The following is an 18,354-nucleotide window of genomic DNA, read 5'->3' as shown; positions in this document are numbered from 1 at the left end:
CTTCGGTTTCCATCAACCGGCATTGAGAAGTGTTCTCTGCCTCTGATGGTGGAGGTAGAACATAACCATCAGGGTCCATAGCCACTTACTGCTTTCTCCTGCGTGACTTTGTCTTTAAAAGCCACCCAGGTCTGTGGCCATCACTGCCTCTAAGATAGGCTTGAATCCTTATGTGCCTGAATGACAATAATAATTGTGAACCATAGTGTTTAAAAGCAAAGTGGTAAAAAAAAAGTCAATACCTGCTGATCTTTAAGGTACTGCAAGACTCTTCTTCACGATTGCGGCAAACATTGCCCATTGCTCAGTGGATCTACAGTCTTGAACTTAAAACATCATGTCCAGCAATACGAGGTACGCTGAAAACTCTACAAAAAGACAGAGAGATATTATTCACATCAGAATGTATACATCCCGCTATCCCACATGACAAAGGCAATTCTACAGGGGAAGCACATGCAAATGACTTCACACAATGCCTGCTTTCCAAGATCAGTCGTTACCTGTGAAATGAAGTTGGTCAATTTGAAATACTTATCAGTCCTCCCTTCCTTAAAATAGGAGACTCGCTATATATAGGATACTGAACTCTGTGAGATTTATTCAGGAAAAAAGTAATGTTGAAAAAGAAAAGAAAACCTGACATCAGGAGGATAGGAAAGTTAACTTGAAAATGAACTGCCTACTGCAGGTGAGTTCAAGGAACTCAAAGTAAAGCAAGAGACACTTCAAAGCATCAGTAAAAGACGAGTGTCATGAGGAAGCTGCCAAGTGGGAGCCATGAAATGATGAAAATGAATACAGATCATCTTGTATGTTAAACAATGATCAAACTTCCTTAAGCGACCCCTCATCTTTATTTATTTTTTAATATAGATATATTGAATAATAGAACACAAAGGTTCTCAAAGCACTAGACTTGCCTCTCTTGGGAGATTCAGACCATGAGAGATTCAAGTTTCTCACCCTAAGCGCCAATCGACATTTACGCTTTCACTGGTCCACAACGCAGAGCATCGAATTCCTACTTCACTCATACAAGCTGTGCACCTTCACTTGATAGCCAGTTCTAGGCTTATTCATTTGGGACAGAGTACACAAGATTTTATCAGTTGAGGGCCAAATTCACTCAGAGATAATCTGTTGGGAGCCACATGGCAGAGACGAGAGGGGCTTCCTTTCTCCCTGCAAACTAAAGGTCTGAAATGACAGCTTGCAGAAGTCCTTTGACATCCATCCAGATGCTACACATAGCCTAGAGCTACAGATTGCTGCCCCTGATTTAGGGCAATTATACTGCCCTTCATAATACATAGCTCAGATTTTAGGTATGCATACAAAAATGTGTAAAGGCAAAGGACCCCTGGACGGTTCAGTCCAGTCAAAGGCAACTACGGGATGCGGCACTCATTTCACTTCAGGCCAAGGGAGCAAGAATTTGTCTACAAACAGCTTTTCAGGTCATGTGGCTAGCATGACTAAATCGCTTCTGATGCAACAGAACACCGTGATGGAAACCAGAGTGCATGGAAGCACCATTTCCCTTCCCTGCACAGTGGTACCTATTTATCTACTTGCACTGGTATGATTTTGAACTGCAAGGTTGGCAGAAGCTGGGACAGAGCAACGGGAGCTGACCCGTCAGGAGGATTCAAACTGCTGACCTTCCGATCAGCAAGCCCAAGAGGCTCAGTGATTTAGACCACAGCGCCACCCGCGTCCCTGTACAGAAATGTATAGGATTGTACTGTTAGCTATAATGCTACACCAGCTCAGTAATGGGCATGATAAGCAGCTGAACATTTTCAAATGCAATACCACCTAGATCTATGGAGGGGAAATCAGCATAAATAATACCTTCACACCACTCTGATACTTTTTTCCCCATCTGGAGAAATAAGTAAGTAAATCCCATTAGATTGGGGAATCTTGTCATGGAGGTGCATACATTTTTACTGAATATTAACCAAATGGTTGGTTTATGATTCTATTCAAGGCTGAGCTGCTTACTAGGAGTATAATTGTTTAGAAACAGATCAGAAACTATGATTTACATCTCTGAAAGGTATTCTGGTCTCTGAGATTTACCGCACTTGGCAAAGTTCACATGTCTGATAAATGACGGCCCTAGAAGTGTGGGATTTTTCCTTTAACAGTGTTATGCCTTAAAAATATCTGACTGGGCAAGCATAATGGAATTAAGAATCTGCTTTTGTACATTCTTGGTGTGAATTCCATCTGATCCGTAAGTTTTTGTTCCATTCATATTAATGATGCATGCATTCCTGTCAATACTTTCTAAAACTGGTCTTAAAACTTGTGGGATGGGATCTAAACAATTTTGCACGAAACATATCATTCATAAATTTAATGCTTCCAATTTATTTATGTATCTATTAAACTTTTAGGCCACTCTTCATTACAAAATGCCATAAAACAACATAGTATGCAAAAAGAAAACTCACAAAGCAACTAAACTTTCAGATCCGCTGAAAGAGGCGGTCATTAAACCGCTTCTTAAAAAACCATCTTTAGACCCGGCCAGTATGGCCAACTATCGCCCAGTCTCAAATCTTCCATTCTTGGGCAAGGTGATTGAGCGCGTGGTTGCTGAACAACTCCAGGCACGCCTGGAGGATGCGGACCATTTGGATCCCTTCCAATCGGGATTCTGGCCTCACCATGGGACTGAAACTGCCTTGGTCGCGCTGGTTGATGATCTCCGGCGAGCTAGGGACAAAGGTGAGAGTTGTTTCCTGGTTCTGCTGGATCTCTCAGCGGCCTTTGATACAATCGACCATAACATCCTTCTGGACCGTCTAGAGGGGCTGGGAGCTGGGGGCACTGTTATACAGTGGTTTCGCTCCTTCCTCCTGGGCCGTGTTCAGAAAGTGGTGGTGGGGGATGAGTGTTCAGACCCCTGGGCCCTCACTTGTGGGGTGCCTCAGGGTTCCGTCCTCTCCCCCATGCTTTTTAACATCTATATGAAGCCGCTGGGAGAGATCATCAGGGGGTTTGGACTGGGTGTCCATCAATATGCAGATGATACCCAGCTCTACCTCTCTTTCAAATCAGAACCAGTGAAGGCAGTGAAGGTCCTGTGTGAGTGCCTGGAGGCGGTTGGAGGATGGATGGCGGCTAATGGATTGAAGCTGAATCCTGACAAGACAGAAGTACTGTTTTTGGGGGACAGGAGGCGGGCTGGTGTGGAGGACTCCCTGGTCCTGAATAGGGTAACTGTGCCCCTGAAGGACCAGGTGCGCAGCCTGGGAGTCATTTTGGACTCACAGCTGTCCATGGAGGCACAGGTCAATTCTGTATCCAGGGCAGCTGTCTACCAACTCCACCTGGTACGCAGGCTGAGACCCTACCTGCCCGCAGACTGTCTCGCCAGAGTGGTGCATGCTCTGGTTATCTCCCGCTTGGACTACTGCAATGCGCTCTACGTGGGGCTACCTTTGAAGGTGACTCGGAAACTACAACTAATCCAGAATGCGGCAGCTAGACTGGTGACTGGGGGCGGCCGCCGAGACCACATAACACCGGTCTTGAAAGACCTACATTGGCTCCCAGTACGTTTCCGAGCACAATTCAAAGTGTTGGTCTTGACCTTTAAAGCCCTAAACGGCCTCGGCCCAGTATACCTGAAGGAGCGTCTCCACCCCCATCGTTCTGCCCGGACACTGAGGTCCAGCTCCGAGGGCCTCCTGGCGGTTCCCTCATTGCGAGAAGTAAAGCTACAGGGAACCAGGCAGAGGGCCTTCTCGGTAGTGGCGCCCGCCCTGTGGAACGCCCTCCCAACAGATGTCAAAGCGATAAATAACTACCTGACATTCAGAAGACATCTTAAGGCAACCCTGTTCAGGGAAGTTTTTAATCTGTGATATTTTATTGTATTTTTTGTTTCTATGGAAGCCGCCCAGAGTGGCTGGGGAAACCCAGCCAGATGGGCGGGGTACAAATAATAAATTATTATTATTATTATTATAAACTTATCACTCAGTGGTAAAACAATCACATATAATAGCAGCTGTTCAACACATCTTAAAATCTTGAATAGCCTTAATTTGATTTGCCAATTGCTAAGAACAGATGTATTTTAATCTGACAGCAGAATACCATCAAGGTTGGGGCATTCCAAACCTCCAGAAGGAGACAATTCCATAGCCAAGGTGCCAATGCAAAGATGACCCAGCAGGCAACAGCCAGCAATGGAATAATGAGAAAACACTCACACTCACATACAGTGACCTCAACACCCTCATCAGCTGACAAAAGGAGAGGACACTGACAAATACTGTGCTGTGCAGGGGTTTATAAGATCATTTATAACACCTTTAGTTCAGCCCAGTAACATTGAATTGTACCCTTCTGTAGTGTGTGGAGATTTTGAGAGTCTTCGGAGGCTATGGAGAGCAGGTTAGATAATTATTGGATCCAGATCATGATCCAGGCAAAAGTAAGAGTATTTTAGTCCTCTTGATTATCAGTGGGAAAGCATGACATAACTCTCTCCTATTGGAATCAGTGGTACTTTAAAAGTGCCTGTCTTAAGACTGGATCACGGTACACATTATTTTATAACAGGATGTCTTACAAATCTGAGCTTCTGAGGCTGATTATATAGGCTGTTTTAATTTAGAAATTAAAACCTTTCATAAGAGTTAAAGAGATGCAGAGAGGATAAGACATGGAATATAATATGCTGTGGTGGCTTATGCTTAATGCTATCCTTTCAAAGCATGCCTGATATTAAAATGCGTATAGATGCTAGGTGGGTATCACTTTCTCCTTACCCCTTTATCTGTGGCCTGATCCCCAAATTCTTACCAGGACTTGACCAAAGACCTTTCTGCTTTGTTCTCTTCATCCAAAATCCAAACATCTGACTCATGTCAGTCTAACCCAGGGGTTGGCAACCTTAGGTCCAGGGGCCGGATGCAGCCCAATCGCCTTCTCAATCCGGCCTTGGGCGGTCCGGGAATCAGCGTGTTTTTACATGAGTAGAATGTGTCCTTTTATTTCATAAAATCATAGAGTTGGAAGAGACCACAAGAGCCATCGAGTCCAACCCCCTGCCAAGCAGGATACAGGATATTTAAAATGTATCTCTGGTTTATTTGTGGGGCATAGGAATTTGTTCATTCCCCCCCCCCAAAAAAAATATATAGTCCAGCCCCCTACATGGTCTGAGGGATGGTAGACCAGCCCACGGCTGAAAAAGGTTGCTGACCCCTGGTCTAACCTGTCATTATAGAGCAAGGACAGAGCCAAGTGGACACAAGTCTCACCAAACTGAACTGCTCTGTGTGTGTGTGTGTGCACGCGCGCACGCGCACAAGCTTTGCCACAATGTGCAGGCATGTGTGTGTCCCATTCTGTTACCCATCCACTTGTATCACAGATACCCATTGTGACAGCCCCTTCTACAGTCATGTTCAGATTCAGTCAGTTGGTATTCCCAATCGTTCTTTTCCATATTTCATAAAGCAAAGCAAAAATGTGATTGCAGGCCACCATGCTGTCTTCTCACACAGTCACCATAATGAAATGGTTAGTGATTAGAGTGTGTGTGGGTTAGGGTTAAGGTGTAGTCCTTAGAAAGTTTGACAAAAATGGGAGGCAAATCTGGGTTCAAATTTCCACCCAGCTCACTGGGTGATCTTGGTTCTTATTTTGTAGCCAAAACAGCACCACCAGCTGTACACAAGAGAGAGGTGTTAGCAGGCTTGAGGGAACCCAAAGTCTTGCTTAAGTCCAAACAAAAAAACAACAACTTTTGGGGGGGTCTAAAAACAACCCAAAGAGGACTGAACTTGCTCAGTAGCTAAGTGTTGTGGGGTGCAGAGGAAGTAGGATAGGGGAAGAGGAATGGAATGGAGTGTCCCTAAAGAGGATCTGGCTGGAGATCTGGCTGGCTGGTACTTAGTAGGAATACACACTGTAGCATTTTGTTGCAGGTGCGCTTGTCACTTTCAGTTTCTATAAAAATGATTGTCTCCAGCCAAATCCAGCCCCTCTGTTAAGATTGCAATGGTTTAAGCATTCCAAGGGCAGAGTTACAAAAACTTTGCAATAGCATCATTCACCAAGGGTGCTTAATTGCAAAAAGCACCTCTTGTTAGGTTTCATTTCTAAACATTGTGCCACTTTTCCTTCTTTGCTCTGCAATGGCTCACTTGCTCACACGTTTCTCCATCTCGGTAGCCGGAGAGCCAAAACAATATTGCCTGATGTTCTGCTCTCCCTTATCTGAATGGTGTTGTGACTCATCTAGATGGTGTATATCCATCACATTTTCTGGTTGTCATGAAATTTACACTGACCTGAAAATAAGGAGTGCCCATGGTACATTGAAATTCCAAGAGAAATTTCCCTCAAACTACTAGACATCTACCAAATTCATTCCCTCCTTGAAGTGACTTCCTATTGACCATGTGATGAAGTGTCCTTAGGAAGGGTTTCTATCAGCTACCCCATGTTGGCCCAATTTGGGCTGATTCAGACTATGTGAAATTACAGCAGTAATTCAGATTTGCAGTATTTTAAAATCATATTTGAAATGTGCCTTGTGCATTCATTCTTACGCTTTTTCTCTTTCACCATATGGCTCATATTAAATAGTCTGATGAAACTGTACAATAAATAGACAGACTGACAATGGCCAATTAGTAATCTGTTCTTAAATCTTGTGGGTTTTTCCAGTGTCAGCGTTGTCATTCAGGGATATTCTTCACATATTCCTACAAAAATCACTGGTTATTTTTTGATTCCATTGCTTCAGGATTTTTTTGTTTCCAAAACAAGAAATGGGCTACTATTTCCCCATATCAGTGCTGATAATTTCCACTGAAGTCTATGGGAGTTCCATGTATGGACAGAAGGTATATTACTCTTCAAATAATTTCAGCAAAGTCAAATACTTAAAAGCTATTTCATCACATCAGCTTCCGCCTTGGAATAGCAGGCAGGAATTACATTGCTGCCCTGTTAAAATGTTAGCAGCCACATTTCATTTTTTGAAAAGGCAATTTATTTGTCCTGAAATAAAGAGTTGATTATATCTCTTATTACTGTTACAAGAACTTGATATATCACAGAGAGGAAGAGTTACAACATGTACCAACTATCAACCAGGAAAAATGAATCTGATTCATAATTCACTCTGAGAATGTCTAGTTAGTCAATCAAGTGATTTGTAATCATAAAGGCTGCCAGGAATTGAATGAATAACGGGCCACACTAAAATCCTTGGATTTCGTAGTATTCTTATTTCATTATGCGACTTTTATTGCTCTTGCTGGTAGTTGTCTCTACTTCAGTAGAACAAATTAAACACCCCACAGTTATTTGCATGAATCTATTCGGCTATTTAATGCGCATACAAAGAGAGAGTGACCACTGGAGTAACAGACAAAGCTAGATTTCTTTTCTTCATGAAAGCTGAACCTTTTTATGATGTAAAGCTTGTGGAGAAAGAGTCTATGCTCCCATCCCCATTTCCTCCTGAAAGCATTTTGGGGGTAATGAATCTTAGCATACTGTTACAGTACATTTTCTCAAGTTATTTTATAACTATAGAAATGACATAATTCATATAGCATGCCATCTGTTTAACAGCAGCATCCCTTCCCCTGCCTCTTAATCTTTACAGATTATCAACCTATTAACATGTTAGCACTAAATAACATGTGATCGCCAAATGTAGATTTCTGCAAAAACTGCGATCCAGCTAAAGATATGGAAACAGAAAAACCAAGCTACATTTGACACATGTCTCCCTAAATACATTTTGCATTCATTTGACTTCTTTTCATATAAGAATAAAATAAAACAGTCTCCTGCCACTACACAGGAAGACCTTCACAGAAATTTATTTATTACGTAATAAATTTTTAGACATGCTGTTTGCCATGCTCAGTAGCATCCAGACTCCCCCCCCCCCCCCGCTTTACATTTATTGTACAATACTTTCATAATGACTTAGGTATGCTGGTGTTTGAACCAAACATAACTGATCCAAATATAATCAGATATGGTTAAGGTAGATTGGCCCCCTATAACATTTTTACACTCCCTGCAATGGATGTTGCGAGTCTGAAGTCTTTTTCTCCTTGCCTTTTTTTAAAAAAAAGCTTTTAAAAGGACATGACTGACATATTCAAAGATATATTTTTACAGTGGCATTGCTGTTCCTTTAAAACAGGAGGACCGTAAAGTCTGCAGTTGCTTTATCAGCCTTCTTTCAGCAATCCTTGTGTGTGAAACAAACTTCCTATTAAAACTAATTGTAAATTCCCATAAAATTGATCCAAAATATGATGGTTAACTTCCTCCTGCAATGAAATGCTACCAGCTCCAGAACTTATATGTGAAATGTGGCACTAACAATGCACCAATGTGAGATCACATTTCAGCGCAGAATAAGAATTCTCTCTCCAGAGAGATATAATGAGGGGGATATTTAGAATGTACAGTTAATTTAATTTAAAATATATATTTAGACTTCTTCATATTCATTTACAAAATTTACTTAATTATTCTCAGTGCTTTTGCACATCTTCTATAAACCGGAATCACTTTTAAAAGTATGTGATTTACAGCTGCATGTTAAAAGGAAACCTAAAAAGCACATTTAGATATAGTAGTTTTTTTCAAGCAATAATAATAATAAGAATCTGCATGTGCCCAATGTGAGCATTGTGCTGAGGAAGCACAATGGATATATTAATGAAGAATTAAATTGACAAATACATTGTGCATTCATCAGACAAAGAATAAAACAAAGCAAAAAATATATAATAATCCTTCATTGAGCTCTGAATTAATAATTCTATTTTGGTGGATTTTAATTGATATTTGGTTTGCTATAAATTGTCATAGAACACCCTGAACTACTTATTCTTTTAAAACTTCTGTTGGCTGTAAGTATAAATAGTATTTTTCATATTTACAATGTGCCTAGATCATAACCTAGACGTTTTACAGTTAACGTAAGATTAGTGTGTAAATACAGGGAAAATAAAAGAACACAGAACATGAAAAATCTGTAGCCCTATGTCACAGTATATTGGCAAGGACTATACATACAATATTGCACAAGTTTGAAAATTGATTTATCATGTATTTAAGTCATTGCATTCTTTGATGCATGCTTTGAACAGGCTCATAGTTCCCACTGAGATCTGTGATTCATTTTACCAAAAAGGAATAAAAATAATAATTTATTTATGTGCCTTATTGACTCCATTTACTTACAAGTATATACCATCAAAATCAATGAGATGTACTCCCAAGTAAATGCGTTTAACATAAAGTGTTAGTCATGATCGTAGCTACTACGATTCTAAGCACTTTGAAGTAAAGTTCTATTGAAATGTTGCTTTCACATAAATGTCTTTAGAACTGACATATAAGCATATTATCAGTGCACGCCTACACATGATTACTCAGAAATAAGTCCCATTGAGTGAAATGAGACTTACTCCCAGGTACTTGAGTATAGGATTGCAGCCTCATATTTAACATTTATGCACATCGCGAGGGAGACAGCTTAAATTCAGGCTGCTAGCTGAATCCCAAACTATCAAAATCTGTTCGCCTCCTTTATGCAAGAAACCCCATGAAAATACAGCTAGGAAATGTAATGGATGAACTCATGCAAAGGTTACCAAACTGCAATCAGATGGGTTGCTTTCCTATCTATCTGGAACAAATTGGAACTAACATGTTTAAGTCTCTACAACACATTAACATTCCTGAAGTCCTCCAGACTCCTCAGAGCCACTTTTGTTAATGGTAGCAATTTTCTCAATACCCTGAAATGTAGTAAAACTAAAAAGCTGCTAAGATGTTTAATGCAGTGTAGAGTTACAGAGACAATTGGATATAACTAATTCTGATAGCTTGGTCAAACATAAGAATATACATTTGCAAGATCCCACCACATGGAACAAAAGGGACCGTACAGAACAAAGCATTCACAGAGTAACTTTTTAGCACCCTGTCAAATGCATTTTTAATAAAACAGATGCCTATAACAATACTAAACATTTCCTCTTTTTCTCCCCCTCATGGTGCACATCTGCCTTTGGATTAGTAGAAAATTATTGTTCATTAAGAATTCTAGTTTTTAACTAAACTGGTGGACTTTGCTTGCTTTGGCAAATAACATCACTTTAATCTTTGGTATAACAACACAAAGAACAGGGAAATGGATTTTACTGTCATTAGTATAAAAGCCCTGCAACAGCAGAGGTTAATGGTTGGGCAAGAGACTCTGTACCCTCTCTAAATATCCTTCAAAAGTGTTTGCGTATTAGCCAGTTGAACACCCCTTCCTCTTGTAAATCAAGCCCATTAAACTTCTAGGTGAATAATAAAACATACTGTACTGCAAAAAAATAATAATAATTAAGACCCATCAGGCTATTGGCTTTTCAGAACACATTAAAACTAATATACTGCTGTTTGTCTTGTTGTTATAAATCATTGCAGGGAAAACTGAAATCAGAATAATTTGCAGAGAAGGAATTAACGATTCCACAAACTTAGGAAGCAACTTTGTACAGATCTACCTAGAATGCACACTTCTGACAGTTGGCAAAGGCAAGATACCAACTAAATTTGTTTTCTCCGTACTTAGGAATGCCTGTCTCTCTGGTGAACTCTCACCCTTTGGGGAACTAGGGTTATGGTTGTTCTGAAACATTTGCCTACAGTTCTTGTGAGGGTCAAGGGCTAGATTTCCAAGAACAGGAGGGGTACTGATATTAGTCCCTCTCCTCAAGAATCATCTTATCTACATTGGAGCAGCTTGCTGCCATAATCTGAAGACCTTATGCAATTGTGAGTGGAGTTTCTGTGGCAACCACAACCTTTTTAACTTAGATTTGGAGTCCTAATGTAACTGGAAATGCCGTGGAGTAATATATTCATAAAAGTTGGTTTCACAAGTTTCTTTTACAGCCCTTTTAACATAAAAATTGGAAACCATGGACCATGTCTGGCCAAGGGCACAGGCACCCTGAGAACCATCTCCTCAGCAAACTGATTGAAATTTAACATTTCTGCTCACATGACAGTCCCTTTCATTTCAATGGAATTTGCACAGGAAAAGTTTCCAAATGCCCTTTGAGAACAATACCAGAGTGTACCAAAGCCCACAAGGGAAAGCTTTGCCATCTATAACTTACCAAGGATGCCCCCTGTGGGCCTATCATAGTCAGCAAAACTATTGAAGTAGCCTTATCATCAGTCTCCCCAGTTGGCTTTGAGTACAATGTATTTCCCACAGTCATGCCTGATTCAAGTACATGCTGGTCACTGGTCTGTGTCTGTTCTACAAGCTCATCCATGCCTGGGGTTAGGTTGCTCAGCTTGGTTCAATAGAGCCAGTATTTTCACTGTCTTTATTAGTGGTCAAGGGATCAACAGGCCTTTCAAGAGACTCTTTATGTTCACATAAAAAGTAAAGCAATGCCTTAATTCATTTACTTAAATACAACTTCATCTGAAAATAGAATTGCCTTTCTTTTTTAAATGTTCCCAGTAGGGCTACACAGGGCTTCAGCTGATGCAAAAGAGATATGAATTTGTTTTGAAAGCTGAAATATCTTTTATCAGAGCCCCCTGCCAAAAAAAAAAATCTTTTTTGTTTAAAAAATACTTTGCTTTATTTTAGTCACTAAGAGTTTCATATATGCAACTTCAAAAAAATGCCATTTCTAGGGGTCCGGCTCCTTAAGAAAGGCTTATTCAGATAAAAGGCAAATTTCCCATAGATCATGAGAATAAAGATGTTAATAATGTACAAGTACTAAGAAACCTATAGGACACCATGTGGGCAGCAACTAAGCTTTAACTATGTGTAAATCCAGCACTGGCATGAGCGGGGGGGGGCTCAATTTTGCCCAAAGACAAACTGATCCTAAGGTCACAGCTGGAAATACTGTGGGTGGTCTTGCCCAATGCTATATTAGATCTGGTGCTAAGTGTTAATCTCATGTGCACTTTGAATACAATAACTGAGAATTAAGTTTTCAAACAATATAAATTTGAGAAAACACATTGTAATGTAACATTAAGCCTTTTCCTGACAAGGATAAAGTTGCTATTATACGCAGCTCTTAGAACTGATGAGTGTTAAAAGGTACAGTAAGTAAATCTGTGAGGAGCGTACATCTGTCACTTCAATAGGCGTGCACTCCTGTTCGAGGGGTTAATGTTTGCTAATCTAGCTGGCTCTTGTTTCTCTCCGGTTCTGTAGGGATGAAAGGCTGCAGCCTTGTTTTAGAGTTTCAGATTTGGATTTCACTGAAATTCATCTTACTGCTTTTTGTAGGTGGCAAAAGAACAAGAAAGGGCCAGGAGGATACATTGACTGTTTGGGCTCTGATTTGCCATGCCGAGTGGAAGAGGTATAATAAAACATTTGAGGAATTAGCAAACGTGACCATAAAGTGGTCCCAAGTGGGAGCCATTTTAGAAGTGGTTTATTTCATCAGCGTTCTGCATTATTATATTGAGTCTTGGCTACTAATTACTGAAGACCGAACAGACAAGTTGAAGTCTTGCCTTAGAAAGCCTTCCGTTGGTTGAAGAATACTGCAGGCTTCTAAGTAACAGTGAAGTGGTTTCAAGAAGCCTGCTAAAGAGTAACAAATAGATATCTTCCTTGCTTGCACACATTTCCTGTGCAAATTCAAGCTATGCATGTTTACTTGGAAGTCCCACAAAATTTAATAGGTCTGATTCCTACAAAAAGTATGCATTAGATTTGCACCTCCAGTCTGTGTGTGTGTGTGTGTGTGTGTGTGGTTTATTTTGTTTTGCTCATCTTTTGTGTGCTAATGGCCTTACACAGTGTTGAATTTGGTTCTGGAAGGTTGATTCAATGCAATTAATATCACAATGATATGTTTCATGCATGTTCAAAGAGTGGTATTTTTGTTCCTGTACACACAGTTTTGTTTACCCGTGACAAAGATGACATGCGTCAACTGTCAATGTGTATCTTTCTGAATTTGTGCATGGAAACAGATCTATGAAATACACGATTTACGATGCATATTTACTCAGAAGTAGACCCTATGGAATTCAATAGGGCTTACCTCCAGATAAAAATGTACAGAACTGCAGTCATTTACCTCAGTCCACAAAGCACTTTCTCCCACTGAGCTAGTTGTGGAGTTCACTGGGACTCCTTTGTCCCACTTTTGTATTTTCTGTTGCATAGATAACTGGACAGCTAAGCATGTTGTGGCAAATCTTACAGAACAGTTTCATAACAGGATTTCTCAAGCCACATATTCAACAAATGTACTTTATATGTGTAGCCTGATCCAATGCATGTTTACTCAGAAGAAGCAATTTTCACTGTGTATTAGATTTTGCACAGTTCCCTAACCCCAGGCCTTTCAATAGGACTTATGCAAGAGAACCTGCAGATATTCTTATAACAGGGTAAAGGGCTACATCGTATGGCTAACCAATGTGCTTCAGTTGAAAGAAAATTAGCTGGGTGCACAAAAATTAGCTGAATAGGCAGAAAATAAACAGATATGGCTTTTCCACCAGCATATCTCCCATTCTACATCTGTTGAATTTCTGCCTGTGGTAATGCTGTTAAGAGCAAATGGTCATTGCCAAGGGACAAAAATGGTGGAAATTCCAGATCTGGAACATACAAAAATCATAGGGAGCCCTGTTGAGACATATAAGTGTTTCATTGTCCCAGAATTGCACCTAAAATCTATTAGCACCTAGCATATGCTAATCAAATTCACTATGAAAAAATCCCTCCAGGACTCCATCTTAGACTGTTGCAGCTACAGACTTTATGGCTTTATCTTTATACCAGCTTTCTGTTCATCCCTACCACACACACTTTTGCTCAGCAGCCAGCCTGATGAAGAGTTCTGCAGAACTCAATCGCTTGCTATTTTGGTCCATCTTCCTTTAGATCTGGAAGACTCAGGTTGCAACCCAAAAGACACTTACTAGGAACTAAGGCTCACTGAACACACTGACTTACTCCCAAGTAAATGTGCATAGGATTGCAGAGTTCCAGAGTGATCCTAAGCATGTTTACTCAGAAGTATGTCCAACTGAACTCAATGAAGCTTGCTCCCTAGATAGGGAAGCTGGTGGCTCCAACCAGATATTTCTGGACCCCAACTTCCATCAGTTCCTGGAAGCATGGTCAACATGCTACCATGGGAGTTATCTAGTAACACTGAAAGGGGCCATAGCCTCCCCTCCCTGTTTCAAGTCCCACCTCTGCCATAAGACTGTCTGTGTTTTTCCTGTGTATAAAATGGAAATAACACCAGAATTGTTGCAAGAGCCACAATAATAAATTCTGCCGCACTGAGCACATTTTCAATGATCAAGTAATTAATTAAAGACAGCGCTCTCAAAGTTGGACATCAAGGGATGGTTTTCACAGAAGCGTTATCAGGATCTTCTTCAAGGCGACTGGATCTTGTCAAAGGGCTTTCTTTCAGACCGACTTAACAAAACTAATGTTTCTTTGGAACTGAGCCTATACCTCCCACGATGGCTCTGGGCTGCTCCGGCGTCCCATGAGAATCTGGAAGACGCTCCTGGGGTAGGATCAGAGTTCCGCCAGAGGAAAGCAGCGATTGGCCAGCTCACATTCAGAGGCATATCCCAGAGAGATCTAAAGGCTTCTCCTCCGACGCGACTTCAAGCGATGCTGGTTTCTTCCCCGGGCTGGTAAACTTAACAAGCTGACTCACAGTCCACGCCGAAGTCACGCCGAGACTGAACTTCAGGAACTTGTAGGCCTGGGCTGGGCACTGGCTTTAACTAGGGTTTTAACTGGTTTTAACCATAGCTTTTTTTTAACTACGTCGGCATCGGGGGAATCTGGTTTCCCGAGTTTGATTTAGATTAGAAAAGGAAGAAAATTGCTCAGAGCCGATAGGTCTATTGGCAACAGCCGAATGTTTCAGGAATGGGGAACCTGTGGCCCTCCAGATGATGATAGGCTCCAATCCCCATCAGCCCTAGCCAGCATGACCAATGGTTAGGGATGATACCAGCTATAGTCCAGCAACATCTTGCGGGGGGGGGGGGGCAGCTTCTCCATCCTGGCAATACGTGGTTCTTTCTCAATCGTAAATCTAACCTCCTCGGTTGCCTCTCTTAACCGACTTCCAAATCTAGGCAGCCGGTCAATTCATCGACGTATAAGTTAAAAGCCAGACAGCTCATCAACCTTTTAAAAAAATAAGCCTTTAACTGATTGACAGTTTACTCATTATCCGTAAATAAAAGTTGCTATCACTAAATCAGAACAGTTTCCAGCTCCGGAAACAAATCATTTCTGCCTCTCCCAAACGCTGTAAGTTGGTTGTTGTAGCTGAGTATTTGCTCAGCAACTGCTCTTTTTTTGGAAAGGAAAAAAAAGCACATTGTTTCCGAATAGATCAAAGGTGCAGATGCGGATTTGGAACCCGGGCTCACTCCATCCAAGAGTAAAACTATTAGTCATATTAATAGCTCACTTAAGCCGAAGTATTTAGTCTTATGGGGTGCAATCCTGTGCTGGTCTACTTAGAAGTAAGACCCAGTGAGTTCGCTGGGGCTTACTCCTATGTAAGCGCACGCATAGGATCGCAACTTGACTCAAGTCTGCAAGCGCACATACTCTGGCGATCTCCTTATGTAACAATGGGCGTGACTTTTCTCTATGTCTGAACGTGGCATGATTCCCCATCTGCCCGTCTAGCTCGAGTGTCTTTCGTTTTTCCAATCAAATGACCCTCTTAACGCTTCCAGACAAATTGATCAGACGGTTTCCTCCCTACATTGCACTCGGGAGGGGACTCTGAAGCCTGACGTGTCTTGGCAATATCGCAGACGGACATACGGAGAGACAGATCGATAACAGATTAGCTATAGGCCGACGCCTAATATAAAAAGAATGAACTCTTGCTTTGCCTTGTTTTCTTCTATTGGACTGAACCGGGGTTGAGCAGCCACGAAATGCCCTTTAATGGTTTTCCAATGGCTTCTCATTATGGGCCAGTAAGGGCTGGGGCGGCTGCGTCGGCGCTGTTGCTACTCGCCCTTCTTAAGAACTGTTGCCTCCAAAGCAGACGCCACTCATTGACATCAGTGGCTAATCTCATGGATGGAAATGGTTGCGTTTCACACCCGTATTTCTTAAAGGGGGTCTTTCCCACGCAAAAGCTGACCTGCAAGCCCCAAGGGCGACGAAAGAAAAAGGAATTCTGCACATGCTCCGAGTTACTCGTCTTCATTCCTGCATTGCAGGGGGTTGGACTAGATGACCCTTATGGTACCTTTCAACTCTGCAATTCTATGATCCGACTGGGGGTATACTGCCAACATTGGCAATGAGACCAACACTAGCAGGAGACTCCGGGGTGGAGCCGGAGCACAGAACTGTCAGTCATTCCAATTCAATATTCCCTTCCCGCCCCCCTTGTTGTTAAAGATCTTCTTTTAAGATATTCACAGACCCGTTTACTTTCTGAGCACAGAAGCGCGGGCGACCAACTTCTCCCGGAGAGAGCTCAGCGTAAAGGGGTTCTGCGTTTTCTATTTTTACACAAAACTGGCTGATTTGTCTTAGGCTATTACTGTCTATTACTGCTGGAAGTCTCGGGGAAAGGTGGGAAGCGGCGGATTCTGGCAATCTGCCTAAAGAGAAATCAATGAAACAAATTAATCCTTCGCAGGCTGCAATGACACAGTAATCCATCATTCAGGACTGCTTTTATACACCAAATCAGAGTGCAGAGGGAAAAGCCCAGGGGAATGTCAGAGACAACAACTTTCACCAACACTGGGAAAATACAGAGGAATCCGTTTATTTAAAGAGGATAGATTTCACTTGATTGCCTGCTTCACCCTATAAAGATTTTTTTTTTTTACCCCTTCCCCGACTGCTGAGAAACCAATGGGCGAATGACTATATTTCCCAAGTGTTCCCAACCCAACCCACCCAGTCTGCATCCTCAGCATCTGAACAGACTCTTCGCCACCTGAGGCCTGGAGCAGTTGCTGTTTCAACGCCACATCCACAAGATCACACCCTTCTGCTCTGCATCACATTAATCAATCCGGAGTTAACTGCCCCGCCACCATCTGCACTCACTGCCGCTGGTTTTAGATTAGAATTCCAGCTCCACAAATAAGTGTGCACCGAAAGGGGGGGGGGGGCTATCTCCTTTCACTCACAGTCAGCTGTCGGAGAGCGCTCAGGATGGCTAAAAGATCACTAATCCGTATTAACAAGCAGGATCCTCTGCACGTCTACGCAGAAGGAAAGCCCCGTTGAACTCAATCAGGCTTTACTCCCGGGTAAGCTTTTGACTACAGTCCTATATGCAGTAAGTTCGCACCTAATTCAATGGGACTTTCTTCGGAATATACGTGCATAGGATTGCTCTGTAAGCGATCTTTACACTGCGTCCAATCCTTCTCCAGATATGTACTGGTGAGCGCCCCATAAAAGCGCCACTGGGCTGACTCAGAATCGGGGCCTTTCTTTGCGTGCTGTCTCCACCATCAACAGCGAGCAAGAGGTCAGAATCCACCCAGCTTTCATGGGGCAGCAGAAATTAAAAGCAGCCGAAGAGTTTTGCCGTCACAGAGGCTGGAGGAGTCGGCTGAGGCCTGTTCAATGGGCTGAGAGGAGCATCTGCTGCTGTTCTGAACCCACAATCGGAGCGGCAGGGTTCAAAGTGGGTGGCTCTTGCAGTAGGAGGCCACGTCGGGACTACCCGCCCACTCGCCCGCCTGAACCGATGGAGCTTCTTCTGCAGCCCTCCCGCTTCGCAAGACCACAAACAAGCGGCCTAGTCGCCAAAGCGACCCCCTTACAGCTAGCCCCGTTTCAATCGGCCAGCTCCGCCTCTGGGCTGCGGAGGGACTGGGGCAGAAGCATCCCAGGGTCCTGCTGCTCCTTCCAAAATGCAGGCGACGTCCGATGCTGCAGATAAACACATTAGCCTTCAAGGTGCCGCTGGGACGCCTGGTTCTTCCATTTTGCAGACCCACCTTTTCTTCTTCTTAGCGCTTTGCTGGTGAATTTGAAAGCGACCCCTTGTAGGAACCAGACGTTGCTCCGAGCTGTGGGGAAACCAGGGCCCACCCCCTCGGAAAGTGCCTCTCTAAGCCCTCCGTGGCTTGTTATTTCACACTCCTCGCATAACAAGCAAAGAGGGATTGATGCGTTGCTGAGGGGGATAGGAGAACAGATCTGCAAGAGCGAGAAAGCAATCCCTACAGGCGGGGCCTCACGCTGACAGGATTGACAAAGTGATCCCTGCTGTATCGCCTAATAGGCAGGATTGG

The 18,354-nt window shown here is 42.4% G+C and overlaps 1 protein-coding gene across 7 annotated transcripts in view; it reads right to left on the bottom strand.

Annotated features, from left to right (window-relative positions):
* LOC310659997 (uncharacterized protein) overlaps positions 1-18,354 on the bottom strand; it is a gene marked incomplete at its 5' end in the record, with an annotated part of 88,439 nt that overhangs the window by 39,317 nt on the left and 30,768 nt on the right. For all 7 annotated transcript variants that reach the window (XM_083404326.1, XM_083404327.1, XM_083404329.1 and 4 more), the window contains one exon: positions 243-368. The remainder of the gene's footprint in view (positions 1-242; positions 369-18,354) is intronic.

This window comes from Podarcis tiliguerta (genome assembly GCF_965153285.1).
Source record: "Podarcis tiliguerta genome assembly, chromosome: 11".
Lineage (NCBI taxonomy): Eukaryota > Metazoa > Chordata > Lepidosauria > Squamata > Lacertidae > Podarcis > Podarcis tiliguerta.
This window is presented reverse-complemented; position numbering and strand designations above follow the sequence as displayed.